Source organism: Heterocephalus glaber, unplaced genomic scaffold (genome assembly GCF_053883595.1).
Source record: "Heterocephalus glaber isolate CG9 unplaced genomic scaffold, H.glaber_assembly_v1.0 deba00000818, whole genome shotgun sequence".
Classification (NCBI taxonomy): Eukaryota; Metazoa; Chordata; class Mammalia; order Rodentia; family Bathyergidae; genus Heterocephalus; species Heterocephalus glaber.
In genome coordinates this window covers 9,758,472-9,773,253 of record NW_028258164.1, presented here as the reverse complement: position 1 = coordinate 9,773,253, position 14,782 = coordinate 9,758,472, and the positions used below count along the sequence as shown (strand labels likewise).

Genomic DNA, 14,782 nt, shown 5'->3' with positions numbered 1-14,782 from the left:
ATCACATCTTTCATGCTATTTTCCAAAAGACATGGTTCTTTGAGGTCCTAGTTTCATTGCAAAAAATGAACCTTGTAAAACTATAGATCATGGCCAGTTCTTAGGCCTTCACTTGTATCTCTTTGGCTGTATAATGCTATCAAACTAAAGCCCAAGAGAACTTCATCAGCAAGTGGCCCCAGAATAAAAGGTAATTTATTGCTTATACAACAACTAGTGTCAATTTATGTAAATATTGGGCATCGAAGTTCACTGCTCTTTATTGGATTCTTCAGTGGTTCATAAGATGATTTTTTAAAAAACCTACTCTTCTAGTAAGTTTTATTGTTTAACAACAGTGTTGATCCAAGTAACCTCAAAAGCTGGAAGTTTGACAAGAATGTAGATACTTATTGATAGACAGAGGTTAGAATATCTTCAAAATTACAAATATATTTTTTCGTGCTACTTTAGATGATAGAATGATAGAACCTCACTGGGAAAAAACTTAAGCTATGTAGCAGTCAGATTACTTCACAATCAGTGATTTTAATCATACATATGCCATAAGGTATTTTTGTTCTGTTTTATACCTGTTTTATTATTAGATTATGAATTTTTTTCTGGTATTAAATAGAAACTGCCACAAATTTGTTACTTAACTAAATCATAACTTCTAGGTACAGTACAGGAAAATAAAATTTGAAAATAATAAATTTGATGCTAATTTAATTCTCCCTCATTAAAAATAAAGAAAGCAAGTCCTTCCATTCCCTTTTCTTGGATAGTTGGAAAAGAATGCTTTCTAACTGTCTCTGTAGCAGTTGAAAATATTTTTAGAAGTTACATAAGCCTTTTGCTAGGGTTACAACCTAGGTACGTCTTTCTCAAGACCTCAAGAACCATCTCTTTGATGTGTGACTACCATCAAAGAAGCCAGCCCTGATCTCACTCAGTTTCCATGGAAAGGCAAGAGCTTGAATAGCTGCCTTTCTCTAAATTGCAAATCCTTATCCTATCAGAAAGACATGAAAAGTTGATTTTCCTTTAGACAAAGCCAATTAAATCACAGGTATGGTTACCCTCTTGCCAAATAGATGTACAGTGAACAAATGGTGCTCCCAGGGTCTTTTATTTGAGAAATAGTTATAGATTATTCTGAAAAAATGTGTATGGTACACAGTGAATGTGTATACAGTGGATGTACTGGCTGGAATACATAAAAGAATAAGACCTCTCTCTATTTTTATGATCCCCTTAAAAGTGGACTTTGGAGAAAACATCATATTTTATTTGAATACTTATTCAATAATAAGAGGTGTATTATTTTTCTTACATCAAGGTGGAGTTTTCTGGATAATGGAGAGATTTTTCTTAATTATACTTGCCTAATAGTATCAAACTATATCTTAATTTAGCTACTATTAACTTCTATATAACCAGACAGTGAGGAATCCTTAGAGAAGTCTTGGCATATGAAATAAAACTTTAGTGACAGCCAGTTAAAGTATTAACTAGGGATGGAACAAATACTTGTAATGCTACTAGAAAGCCTATATTTTATATTAAAGATAGATATATATGTTTTGATATGTTCAGAACAATATATAAAATCACTAATAAATGCCCATACTTCATATTTTTCAATATGATCATTTATGATTATGTTTTCACTTTTTAAACACATAAAATCATTGTAATTTTGTATATTAACTACAGAATACTGATATAATTATACATATTCTACCAATTAATAGAGATAAAATATTAGAAACAGTATTGGTTAGTATCATAATTAAAATCAAGGACAAAATATGAAATTACTTTTAATATCTATCCCAACTCCTGAATCCCATTTCCAGAATTCTAATCTAAATTCATATAATATTAGTATTTATCCAGTCCACAAATATAAACAAATAAATATTAGTATTTTAAGAAACTACATAGATAGTCTTCAAATATTCCCATGTGCATATTTCCCTATTGCTGAGGTTTATCCTGCTCTTTAAGATAGCCTAAGTCTTTACCCCCCGGCCAAGCCTCAATAATTCAGTCATTGTTGCTGGGTGATTTTTGTGTTTTGTTTTGTTTGCAGTACTAGAGATTTAACCCAGGGCCTTAACACTGAGCTACATCCCCAGCCCTTTCTTAATGTATTTTTATTTAGATTGGCTTTATTTTGAGACAGGGTCTCCTTGAGTCACTAAATTGCCCATAACGGGGTCAAACTTGACACTTTACTACCTTCCCAATCAAATTATGTTTCTCAGTGACCCTAAGATGCGGAACTTCTAAAGCACACCATGGTTCCAGTTCTGGGATGTTTTCTTCCTGTGCTTCTGTGGCCTTTGTGGTCAGCACCAGGGCGTGTAGCATTTCTGTGCTGCCATTTTGTCTTTTCCAATGAGCTTGTGAGCATCTCAAAGACAATGATGCTTCCTTTTATCTCTTTGACTGTGTCATTCTATCTGGTGCAGTTTGAATTAACTTTACTTTTTGTTCTTACCAAATACTCATCATATTGAAGATATGAAAGGCAGAAGTCATTTTGTAGTACTTTCAATAGGATTTGTCCTTTTTGAAATTTTTGTTAAATACAAAAAGTTTTGACATTCATTCAACCACAGAAATTGAAGGACACAAATTCCTATCTGTTTCCCAAGTATTTTTCTTTTGAATTCCTAGGTGTGACCATATGTCTAAACAAGTTTTTTTCATCATTTCCTTTATTGTCTCCTAATAGCCAGTTTTTTACTCCATTTCCATTTAAGATACCATGTTAGCAATTCTCATTTGTTAAAAAATCCAGAAGAACATGACCCAGGCTTTGAGTAAAAGTAAATTTTTCCTGAACAGAAAATGTTGCTCCAGAAACACACAAAAAGACTACAATTATATTTTATGCTAAATATGTGTGAATTTTATATAAACCATCAAAAACTTAAAATGACAAATGAAATTTAATAGAAAGTAAACACTTCTATATTTTATTCCCACTAAGTATAGTGGATTGACAGGCAATACTCAATTGCTGTGATGATGTCCTTGTAGCTGAAAATGAAAAGTAAACCCACTAGTACTTGATAACAATAAATAAAACTAGTGACAATGTCATCAGCTTATGGAGTCTCCTCTGGTCTTTTAATATCTCTTATTCAGCTGAGCCTAGTTTGTGCTACATTCTAATTTGTACTTGCAGTTTTTCAGGACTTCAATAGGAAAATAGCTTGTAGTTTTCCTGCTGCTATCATCTCTCTGCTCATTTCTCTGTCCCCAAACATGCTTAACATAGACTCACTATCAAGTACCTCAACTCACTGGTTTCTTCTGAAAATTTAAGGCCTTTTTTTTTTTTTTAATCATAGCATTTTTCTAGGCATGAACTTCTAAAGGAAGCATTAGTCCCAAAATGTTCACACAGAATAAGCCTTTAATAAATATCCCACAGACTAATGATAAATTATGAAAAGAATCAACACATTCATTTTGATCAAATGAAGAAACTGAAGACACTGAGCAACAGAAAGATATTTCAAGCTCACAGGCAGTTAATGACAAAATTGGGAATAAAACCTGTTTTACAGTGCTTGCTTCAGCATCACATATACTAAAACTTGAATACAGAGAGTAGATTAGCATGGGCCCTCCGTAAGAAAGACATGCAAATTTTGAAATGTTCCACATTTTTTAATAGCTGTGAATGCCTATGTTAGAAAAATAGAGCAATCCCAAATTAATAGCCTAATGATGCATCTCAAGGTCCTATAAAAATCCAAAATTTGCACTAGGAATGAAATGATAAAGATCAGAATGGAAATTAATGAAATTGAGATAAAAATGCCAAGAATCAATGAATAGAAGAGTTGGTTTCCAACAGGATAAACAAAATAGAGAAACTCTTAGCAAAACTTCTTAAAAGAAGGAAAGACCCATATCAGTTGTAATTAGAAATGAAAAAGGCAAAGACACAATAGACACACCCCAAAATCCAGAAGATTATAAGAAACTATTTTGTAAACCTGTATTCCAATAAATTAGAAAATCTAGACAAAATGCCCAGATTCATAGACACATATGAATTACCAAAACTGAATCATGAAGATATAAAAGCCCCAAAGAGTCCAATAACAGGCAAGGAAACTGAGGCTGTACTAAAAACCTACCAAATAGTAAAAGCCATGACCCATGAAATCAATGGAGAATTTTACAAGAACTCCTGGGAAGAGATAATGCCAATACTGCTCAAAGTGTTCCGTGAAATTGAATGGGAGGGAACAACATTGACAAATGCATTTCTTGAAGCTAGCATTACACTGACACAGAAATCAAATGAAGACATAACAAAAAAGAAAACTACAGACCAGTTTCCTTAACAAATATAGATATAAAAATCCTCAGCAGGATACTCACAAACAGAAGACAACAAACATTAACAACATCATACCTTATGACCAAACTGTTTTCATCCTAGTGATGCAAGGATGGTTCAATGTACATAAATCAATGTAATACCGTACATAAACAGAAATAATCTTAATAGATTCCGAAGAAGCCTTTGACAAAAATCCTGCTTCCACTCATGATAAAAACTTTGAAAGAATGGCATAGAACAACCTTACTTAAAATGATAAAAGCCATTTTTAATAAACATTCTGCCGACAGTATACTAAATAGGGAAAAACTGAAAGTATTTCCATTAAAATCAGGAGCAAAACAAAGGTATCCAATTTCACCACTCCTGTTCATATAGTAATGGAAACTTTATCCAAAGCAATTATGCAAGAGAAGGAAATAGAAGCAATTCAAATACCAAAAGAAGAAGTCAAAATATCTTTATTTATAGATGACATAATGATCCATAAAAGTCCATCAGAAGACTTTTAGAACTGATAAGCAAATTCAGCCAAGTGGCAGGATACCAAGTAAACACACAAAAATCAATAGCTCTCCTATGCACCAAGAATGAGCTCACTGAGAATGAAATAAGGAAACAACCCATTCACAATAGACTTAAAAAGCCCATTCATTATAGCCCTAAAAAATTAAATATTTCAGAATTAACCTAACCAAACAAGAGGATGACCTGTATAAGGAAAGCTATATTGCTCTGAAAAAAAAAGAGATTGAAAGGACATTAAAAAATGGAAAGACATTCCCTGTCCTTGGACAGGCAGAAATAGCATTATCAAAATAGCCATATGAGCAAAAATGATACAAAGATTTAACATGATCCTCATCAAAAAATCACCATATTTTTTCACAGAACTACAAAAAATAATTTTAAAATTTACACAGAACAAAAAATACTCAGAATAGCCAAAGCAGTCCTGGGCAACATGACCAAGGAAGGAGGCATTCCAATCCTAGACCTCTAAGTTACCCTGCAAAGTCACAGAGGTAAAACCAGAAAAACACAGACATCTTGACCAAGGAAAAAGAATGGGGATGAAGAAACAATCCCAAGCACCTTCAGCCACATAATTTTTAATAAAGGAGGTAATAAAATATGCTGGAGAAAAGATAGTCATTTCCCAAATTATGCTATGAAAACTGGTTATCTACATGCAAAAGAATGAATCTTGATCCATATCTCTTAAGCTGTCCTAAGATTAAATTTAAATGGATTGCAGACCTAGATAGTACAACAGAAGCACTAAATGTACTGGAAGAAAAATTGGTAAAAGCCTTGCTGATATAGGCAGAGACAAAGACTTTCTAAAAAGAATCCCAACTACCCAAGAAATAATAGCGAATCATCAAATGGGTTTATATTTTAAAATACCTGCATAGCAAAGGAAACTACCAACAGAATGAAGAGACAGCCAACACAGTGGAAAAAAAAATGTTCCAGCTACTCCTCAGACAGAGGACTAATATCTGAACTACATGAAGAACTTGAAAAAAATAGATCTTCAAAATATATGAATCAATTGAAAAAATCAGCAATTGAAATAGACCCTTCACATAAGAAAAATAGATCATCAATAAATACAGAAAAAATGTTCAGTATCTTTACCTACTAAAGAAATGCAAATCAAGACATCACTGAGATTCCATCTTACTTCAGTAAGAGTGACTGTTATGAAGGACTCAAAAACAACAAAGGCTGGTAGGAGAGCACCCTTTTATATTGTTGGTGGGAGTATAAACTAGTATAATCACTTTGGAAATGAGTATGGAGATTGCTCAAATTTTTAAAATGGAAATTCCATTTAATCCAGCTATTCTGGATATCTCTCCAGAAGAGCTAAAGTCATCCTACTATAGTGATACACACATACCCATGTTTATAGTAGCAGAACTTACAATAGGTAAATTATAGGAGTGGCCCACATGCCCATTAACAGATTAATAGAGAGTGAAAATGTGATTTATACATACAACGCATTACTACTCAGGCATGAGTATGGATAAATTTGTGTCATTTTTAGGAAAATGGGTGAGTCTTAAAACCATAAATCTAAGTGAAATGTCAGTCACAAAAGGTAAAATTGTATGGCCTTTCTAATAAGACAGACACAAAATATAAACAATTTTAAATTGCAAAATAAAGAGTCATGTTAAGCAATGAGGAGGGAGATTCTAGAGATTGGGAGGGGTCTAGGAAAGGTTGGAAAAGGGAGTGCCAGGGAGCAGGGGGGAATGAAACTGACCAAGATGTGATACGTCTATGTATCGAATCATCAAGCTGAATGTAATTGCTATATATAGCAGGCATGAACTAATAAAATACAGTTTCCAGACTTCTAATAGGCTTTCAAATGTTTCATGCTGTAGTGTATAATATTATACACAAGTTTTCTTAACAATTAGAATAATCATCCTTGTATAGAAATTGAGATAAAAGAATATTGATCTCAACTGGACAAAGAAAGAAAAAACCTGGGAAATAGCACTAATACCTATCAAATTAGATCCACTTTTTTCTCTCAAAGGAGCCCTGACATAGTAGAGAAAGGAGTAGGGCAAAGTAGGATACATCGTTATAGACTATACTTGACTTAAATGAAATCCACTGGGATGTTTAAGAAACTCAAGCCAAGGAGGAATCATATTAGTTCACTCATCAAATATTTAATATTGCATATAAGAAAAAAAGAATATGTGCAAGAATTGATGGTGATTTTTCCCCTCTGGTAATCGGTCTCATTACTGTTAGATGTTTTCAAATAGACTCATAATTTCAAGCTGCAGATATACATCTTCTTTTTGGCTGGAGACAGCTGAGACTCTCAGATCCCAAAATATGCCTTGCTCATCTGGGGTCTATGGGACTGATGGAGGTTCAGGTTCAAGTGTTGTAAAGAACTGAGTGTAACCTATAAGTAAAGGCAAATAGTAAATATAACTGATAAGAGAGTTTCTGAGTTCTTCTTTTAGTCTGCTTGCCTGGTAGTCCTGCCCTTGGTTTTACATATTTTCTTCCAGCTTAGATCTCAGAATCATTTATTTTGTGTTTATCCTCTCTGGAAAATCAATCTCCTTGCATTTTCTTCTGTCAGCTTACCAGTTGTTTTCATTGCTCCCATCTGTGACTACTGTGGACAGCTGGAAAAATAAGATGAAAGAAAAATCCAATGACCATTATAAGACTCTGACCAATCATCGCTAATTAGTCCAACTAACTTCAATCATTCCATCTTTGGAGTTTCCTGATTCCTTTCTTCAACTTTACCTTCTAAAGTTGAACCTAAAATGAGTGTTATTATTCAGTGATTTATTAAATTCAATGCCTCAGGAGAAAAGTAACGCACAAAAAAGAAATCCAACAAGAATGTATATTCTCGGGCCAGGGATTTAGCTCAGTGGGGCCTCACCTGCACAAGCTCATGAGTTTGATCCTTGATACCAAAAAAAAGTGTATTCTCCTCCAGGCATGCTAGTTCCAGTTGGATCCTCAGCAACGCTCTGGGTCATTAATTGTATTCACAGAGTTGGTTCCTCTTTGAGTCAAGGAATATCAGAATCTGATTTTCTCCAGGCTTATGTTGAGCTTATCCCATCAAAAATCATCTAATTACCAAATTCCCTCAGTTTAAAACCTCCTATATGGCTCTTACCTCCATTCATTTACTCCTTTTCAACTTTCTCCTGTTGGGTGAAATGAAATAGAGAAAATTGTATATCTTTTGACTTGCGGAATTGTCACAGAGGAAGTAGCAATATTTCTATTTGGATATAATACTGTGATACACCACAGTGAACAGCAAGAGAGTTCTTCAAATTCCAGGATATACTGCTGAATTCAAGGCCATTTGTTGGACAGAGAACATATCTTAATGTGATATTCAAGTTTGCATCCAGATTATGGCTTTGCATAAGAAAGGAGAGAAAAACTTACCATGTGAACACTACGTGGAGTAAAAAGAGAAAGAATGATTAGTGATAGAATAAAAAGTGGGAATTTGCAAAATAAAAAGTCATGTGGATCTGTTTTTGCAAAATATTTTATGTTGTGAGACAGTTCTTCCTGTTACCTTCATTAAAGGAACATTTAACATAAAATTTGTTGGTCAATAAATATATGAAAAGCTCTTCAACATTTTTAGGCTTTAGGGAAATGCAAATCAAAAATATATTGAGATTCCATCTCATCCTAGTCAGAATGCCTATTATCGGGAATACAAAGAGTAATAACTGCAGAGAAAACATGAGGGAGAAAGGAAAACTTAAACACTGTTTTGGGGAATGTTAATTGGTATAGCCACTATGGAAATCACCATGAAATGTCCTCAAAATTCCAAAAATAGAATTATCGTATGATCCATCTCTATCACAATATGTATAATCTATATATATATATATATCCATTTATATATGTATATCCATTTTCATATATACACACACACAATGAAGTATTATTCAGTCACAAGAAGAGCAAAATTGTGTCATTTGCTAGAAAGTGGATGGAACTGAAGCTCATAGTGCTAAGCAAAATAAGCTAGATTCAGGAAAACAAGTGTTACATCTTTCGCCTAGTATGTGGGATATAAAAAAAGCAATAAGGATGGCAGGAAAGTACAAGAGAGATTGTCATTTAAAAAGAGGAATGGAATAAGGGGAGGAGAGTAGAAGGGTAAGTAATTAGAGGATGATTAAAATATGTTATATGCATGTATAAAATACCACACTGAAATCTAATATTTTGTAAAATTAACAGGCATAAAAATATATTAAAATAAATGGACAAATTTGTGAAGAAGTAACAAATATGTATAATTAGGAATTTTATAGCAAATTTATCAGAGAAATTTTGAAAGAAAAAAAGCACTATAAAATCCTTTAAGTAAAATAGGAAACAAAAACTGCTAACTTCAAAATTGGAAATTTTAAGAAAGCTAATATAAATCTTAATAAAGATATATTATGATAAAAAAGATTATAAAATTTGTAAAATCTTTAGCAGGACTCAATTTCTGGGATAAAATTACCTGGTTAATTTATAGTAGAAAACTACCAGCACATATAAGTGGAAGATAAATATCTAGGTTACTTTTGGCTTCCTCATCTCCACACTGCACTCCCTTGTTTGGAATGTCTCTTCAGTACATTTCCAGGTGGTAGTAATAATAATTGTGGTGGTAGTAGACTAGTCATAGCTGACTTTCATAAAGAGCTTTCAAATAGACAAGCACTATGATAAACCTTTTGCATAAATTACCTTATTTCTGAAAACCAATCTGGAAATTGGCAGTACTCTTAATGATGTATTTCAGATTAATAAATTGAGAAATTTAGCAGGGTATAAATTTTTTCAACTCCCTATTTTTCAAGTAAGAAATATTGTTATTAGCAAGTTGTCATTTATTTATTTACCTTTTTAGACACCTTCCTCCCAATTTTTCTTATAGTCTGTAAAACAGAGAACATGAGTGGTATTTCTTAGTATCCTTAATGTTCAGCAGAATTTGTGATGTTGAGAATATTCCAAGACACATCGTGTGAGACATGAAATGTATCCTTATAGAGTCGAAACAAACAGGGCAAGAAGTATATTCTGCTTAGCTTCTCAATTTGTTCTACAAATTATTGTTTAGGAACTATTTACTATCCTTAAAATAATCCCCTGGATAACTCATTTGAATGAAAAATCTCTGGAAAAAAATCACATGTCACAAACTCTTTGAGGAAATATAATTATTGAGTACAACATTAATTAATATATTCAGCATCAATATGATAGAATATCTAGCCTCTGATAAAACAGAATAAACCAGTCCTAATGAATGCTGAAATATACATGTAAATGTCACGTACTTGCATGTATATATGCCAGCATGTATTATACTGGACACGTGCATATGCATTTGGACATTGCATGGCTACAGTCCCTTCAGGACCTAGTGCACATTCTTCTTTGTAGATGAAGTTCAATAAATATAAGAATAAGTAGAAAGAAAAGAAGAAAATGAGATAAGAAAGAAAGGAAAGAGGAGAGGAAGGGAGAAAGGAAGGAAGGGAGAGAAGAATGGAGAGAGGGAGGGAGGGAAGAAAGGAAGGTAGAGAAGGAAGGGCTAAAAATTTCTGCAAAATTCCACATTTAGCTGATATATATTTCCTTATAGCTGTCGCAAGTGAAACAAAGCAAGCAGTTTTTAAAAGATTCCTTTCAGTAGTTAAACGTTGCCTATAGGTTGATTGCTATTGTTAAAACTCTTGTCACAAAAGGTTCATTTTCTAACTTTGATAAATACCATTTAACACTTATCTAAGAATTTAGTATGGAGACAGGTTGTTCTCAGTTTGACTAAATATTAACAAATATTGTTGTACCCCAGAAGTGAGGCCTCAGGAGTTCAGATTTGGGAAAATCAGCCATAGCCTCTTTGAACTGTACATTTGTGCTTGATAATCTGCTAATTCCTCATATCTTATCATGACATTTAAGAAAGACCAGTTTACTTACAGCAGGATAATTTTTGCCAACTACTTGTAAGAGACTCACATGCTTTTGTGGTTGGCAACTTAACAAATCCTCTATAGAAGTCACTGTGAGGGATAAATGGACTTCTATAATTCCATTTTCACCCACTCACTTTTATGGTTATTACTGCACTTAAAAGTCAACGTGGCTGTCACTGATCCATCTTGGCATTCGGGCTGATCCTCTATACAGTCAATCTTGCTGCTTTCAACCATCAGTATCTGAAGTGCAAGTATGTCAAGCAATAGGAAGAGGGAGCTTAGCATTGCATTGGCTGTCTAAATCAATCATTTTTGAACATGAATAAGTCATGCTTAAATGGATGACTTCAGCCTACATTAGAAAGTACTTGTGTGAGGAAAAGGTTGAAAAATAGAATAAATTCAGGTTGGAGAAGCCACACTGCATTTTTCTTTAGCCAGTCTCATTTTTTCCCCTTCTACTCAAATGATAGATATACAATTGTCTTAATACAAATCCAACTTAAGGCTACTGAAACTGATTTAATGGAACAGCTTGTGATATTCAAGCAAAGAACTCATTAAGGAAATTCAAAATGCTGAAATCACAATAGCGTTGCTGACTTTCAGAACGCGAGATGATGGATGGAAATGTCTTGCTATGAATGTTTACCAGCAGGCAGGTATATTTTATACTTGATCCCTTAAAGAAGAGTTGAAGGATTTTTTTCAGCATTAACTTCTCGTTCCAATTCCACCATCAATCTGTAACTCAGTTCAATTTTTAGCTGGACACCTGTTTCTGGATTTCACTGATATCCTTTGAAGGTCACACGTTTGTATTTTTCCTATAGCAGTTAAACTTTTCCATGAGCCAAGGGATCAGTCTACATTTGCACATCTTAATGTATTCCATAGCCTCTGCTGTATTTAGTTGCATATAAATACAGGACCAACTCACTGCCTCCCCCCGAAAAAAAAAACCCCAACCCCTTTACAATCAAGAAAGTACTCGAGGATTGAGGATGAAGAGAGAAACAAAGCATCCAAGCTGTAATACATGTCCTGCACTAACACATGTAACAGTCAGGGGAAATTTCAGATTTCTCATTTCAGTCTCCTCTTCCTTATATATTAGACAGAGTATCAGTAAGCCTAGTTGTATAATTTCTCATTCCATATCAGATTAGAGCCATCAAGCCAAGACAAGCTGTGCAACAAACTCAGTAATTGGTAGGAAAGAAAAGCTGGAGATATTTAAATTAGAAAAATTATAACTACCTAGCAGTAGGAGAAAAATTAAATGAAGTATAAATTGCATTATATTCATATAATATAATACTACATAGCAAGCAAACTGAATGATTTAGAGCAGAAATTGGCAAACTTTACCAGCAGTAAAAGAGAGTAAATATTTTTAGCTCTGTGGATCATACAGTTGCTCTCACAATTACTTAAGTTGGCCACTGTGGTACACAGGCAGCCAGAGACCAAATGTAAACCAGGTTATGTTCCATAGCTAATGATCAATAAAACCCTATTTAAAAAATCAAGCACCCTGCAGGCTGTAATTTACTAAGCTCTGATATAGTTAGGTGAAGAAATACAGATAAGTCTCAAAATATAATTTGTAGTAAAAAAGCAAGTTTCTGAGTGATATATGAATGATATCACATTTATTAAATCATAAAAATGCAGCTTTTCAGGATATAGAGTTTGTGGATCCAGACATATATTCTAAGAGCATGAAAAAGAGTAATAAACACACTATTCAGGTGAGTGGTTAAGTCTGGAGGGAAAGTATATGGGGTCAATTATATCTGTAATGACTCTTCATTAAACTCTGCTTTGGCTACAAAGATGTTCCCCATATTATTATCTTTGCATTTTTGTGTACTTAAAATATTTTATAATCACAAAAATACATATGTAAGACAAGTCACATGATATGCTTAGTAAATTCACTGGCAAAAAAAATGAATTGTGTAACTTAATATTTCTGAGTTTATTGACATATTTCATGCATCCAGAAATCAGACACAACAGTAATCATCACCGTGAGATGATAATGGAGAAATTAAGTTTAGTAGAGACTTTTGTTGAAAAATTCAAAAATATCTAAAATAATATTTCAGAGAGAGAAAAATTAACACTTTAAGAATGCCTTGATGTGTATAGTTTTTGTTATAATCAATATGTGGAATGTCTCATCTGATTTATCTGGAGTTTTCATTACATTGCAATTTTTTAATCTAGTCAACAAATTTTCATGGAGTCTTCCCTTGACTACTCTATATAAAAGTGAATAAGCAATTGCATTATGCAGGCTCATTTATTGTAAGAGTAAATGTCCTCCTTTGCAGATTTTTATGTTTAAATATAAAATGCATGTGATTTCTTAAATCAGGGGATTTGAAGAGTTATACTTACATTAGTTGTCCCAAGAGTACCTTAAATACTATTACCAAGCAATACAATCAGTAACCATGCAATAATAAGGATGATACATGGGGAAGAATTTCTTTCTAAGAAACATACAATTTTCAGGATTACTTTCTGAAGGCATAAAATTTCTCTCAAGTTACTAAGAATCATAATAACAGACCTACCTAGGTTATATATTTATTTTAAAAATTAAACAATTTTTCATATAAGTATGCCTTATAGTAATAAATTATTAGTAATATTTTAAATAGAAAACACAATTAACGTAACAACATGCATCCCTTTACTCTTCAGTTGATATGACCTAGAAGCAAACAGCACCCTATTTGCAATGAGCAGATATAGCAGTACCTAGAGTTTGCAATACTGTTCTCTAGTAAAGGGAACTAAGATTTTGCTCCTTAAACAAAGATCTCAAACTAGAACTGAAGCAGGACATAGACAAGATGATTTCGGAGCATCTTTCAGGGCAACAAAGGAAGGAGGGAAGTATATATACAATACAGTAAGTCTCTGACTTATGAACATTCACGTTGAAAGCCTTCACAGATATGAAGGGACCTCGCTCTATAAACATTCATAGATGTGAACACATCTCCGAAGTAGCTCATGTGTCTGCAGGACATTGTCACATTTGGGTTGTGCTGCTGAGTGCTTACCGTATAGTGAGATATTGTACAGTAGTACAGTATAGTCAGGGACTTACTGTATTCTTGAATGTGTGGGTTTTTTATGCTTTACATTGTATATTTGTGCCAAAGGTGTATAAGACTCACTTTGTCAGACTTATGAATGAGTGCAACTTACAGCAGTTCTCACTGAACAGGACTCAAACATAAGACAGGGACTTACGTACACACAAACAGAGCAGTAGACACATGTCAACAAGATGTAGGGACCAAATGAAAGAATCCCCATGGCCAAAGCTGAAGCAATTTGAGTGATAAAACAAAAAGAAGTATTGAATTATCACCTAAAATACAAAGTAACTATTCAGGAGTCCATAGTATTATAAAAATTGAATTTATTGATTCAGCAGAAATTATATATCTCTCATGGAGAAAAAAAATCTAAATAATTTATGTACATCCCCTCATTTCCATGAGATGCACCATAATTTCTTGCTGAGTTGCTCATAGTAACTTCATTCCAATAAGTATGGTGTGGAAAGGGAGAAAAAATATGTTAGCATAGGGGCTAGGGATTTAGCTCAGTGGTAATGCATCTGCCTTGCAAGCACAAGGTTGTGAGTTTGACCCCTGGTATCAAAAAAAAAAAAAAAAGAGAGGTTAGCATCATGTTAATGGTGTGCATCTTTTATTTGATGTGATCAAAAATGATACTTTAGCTCTAAATTGAGAGATAGTGTAGAAAATAACTGACCAGTACTCTTCAAATCTGGGGAAATCATGAACACTTAGGAAAGTCTGAGAAAATTTCACAATGAAGAAGTTAAGAGACATGAGGACTA

At 33.4% G+C, this 14,782-nt stretch overlaps 1 long non-coding RNA gene and 1 other non-coding gene across 2 annotated transcripts in view; one reads left to right on the top strand and one right to left on the bottom strand.

Annotated features, from left to right (window-relative positions):
• Nucleotides 1-1,822: 1,822 nt before the first annotated feature.
• LOC110345012 (uncharacterized) overlaps nucleotides 1,823-14,782 on the bottom strand; it is a 382,083-nt gene continuing 369,123 nt past the window's right edge. Inside the window, exons 7-9 of the long non-coding RNA XR_015449948.1 lie at nucleotides 9,799-9,834; nucleotides 8,043-8,073; nucleotides 1,823-7,530 (exon numbers count right to left, since the gene is read on the bottom strand). This is a non-coding gene — a long non-coding RNA (uncharacterized LOC110345012). The remainder of the gene's footprint in view (nucleotides 7,531-8,042; nucleotides 8,074-9,798; nucleotides 9,835-14,782) is intronic.
• On the top strand, nucleotides 3,566-3,670 carry LOC147828959 (U6 spliceosomal RNA). Its single transcript, XR_015449973.1, has one exon. It is a non-coding gene; the product is annotated as a U6 spliceosomal RNA (small nuclear RNA).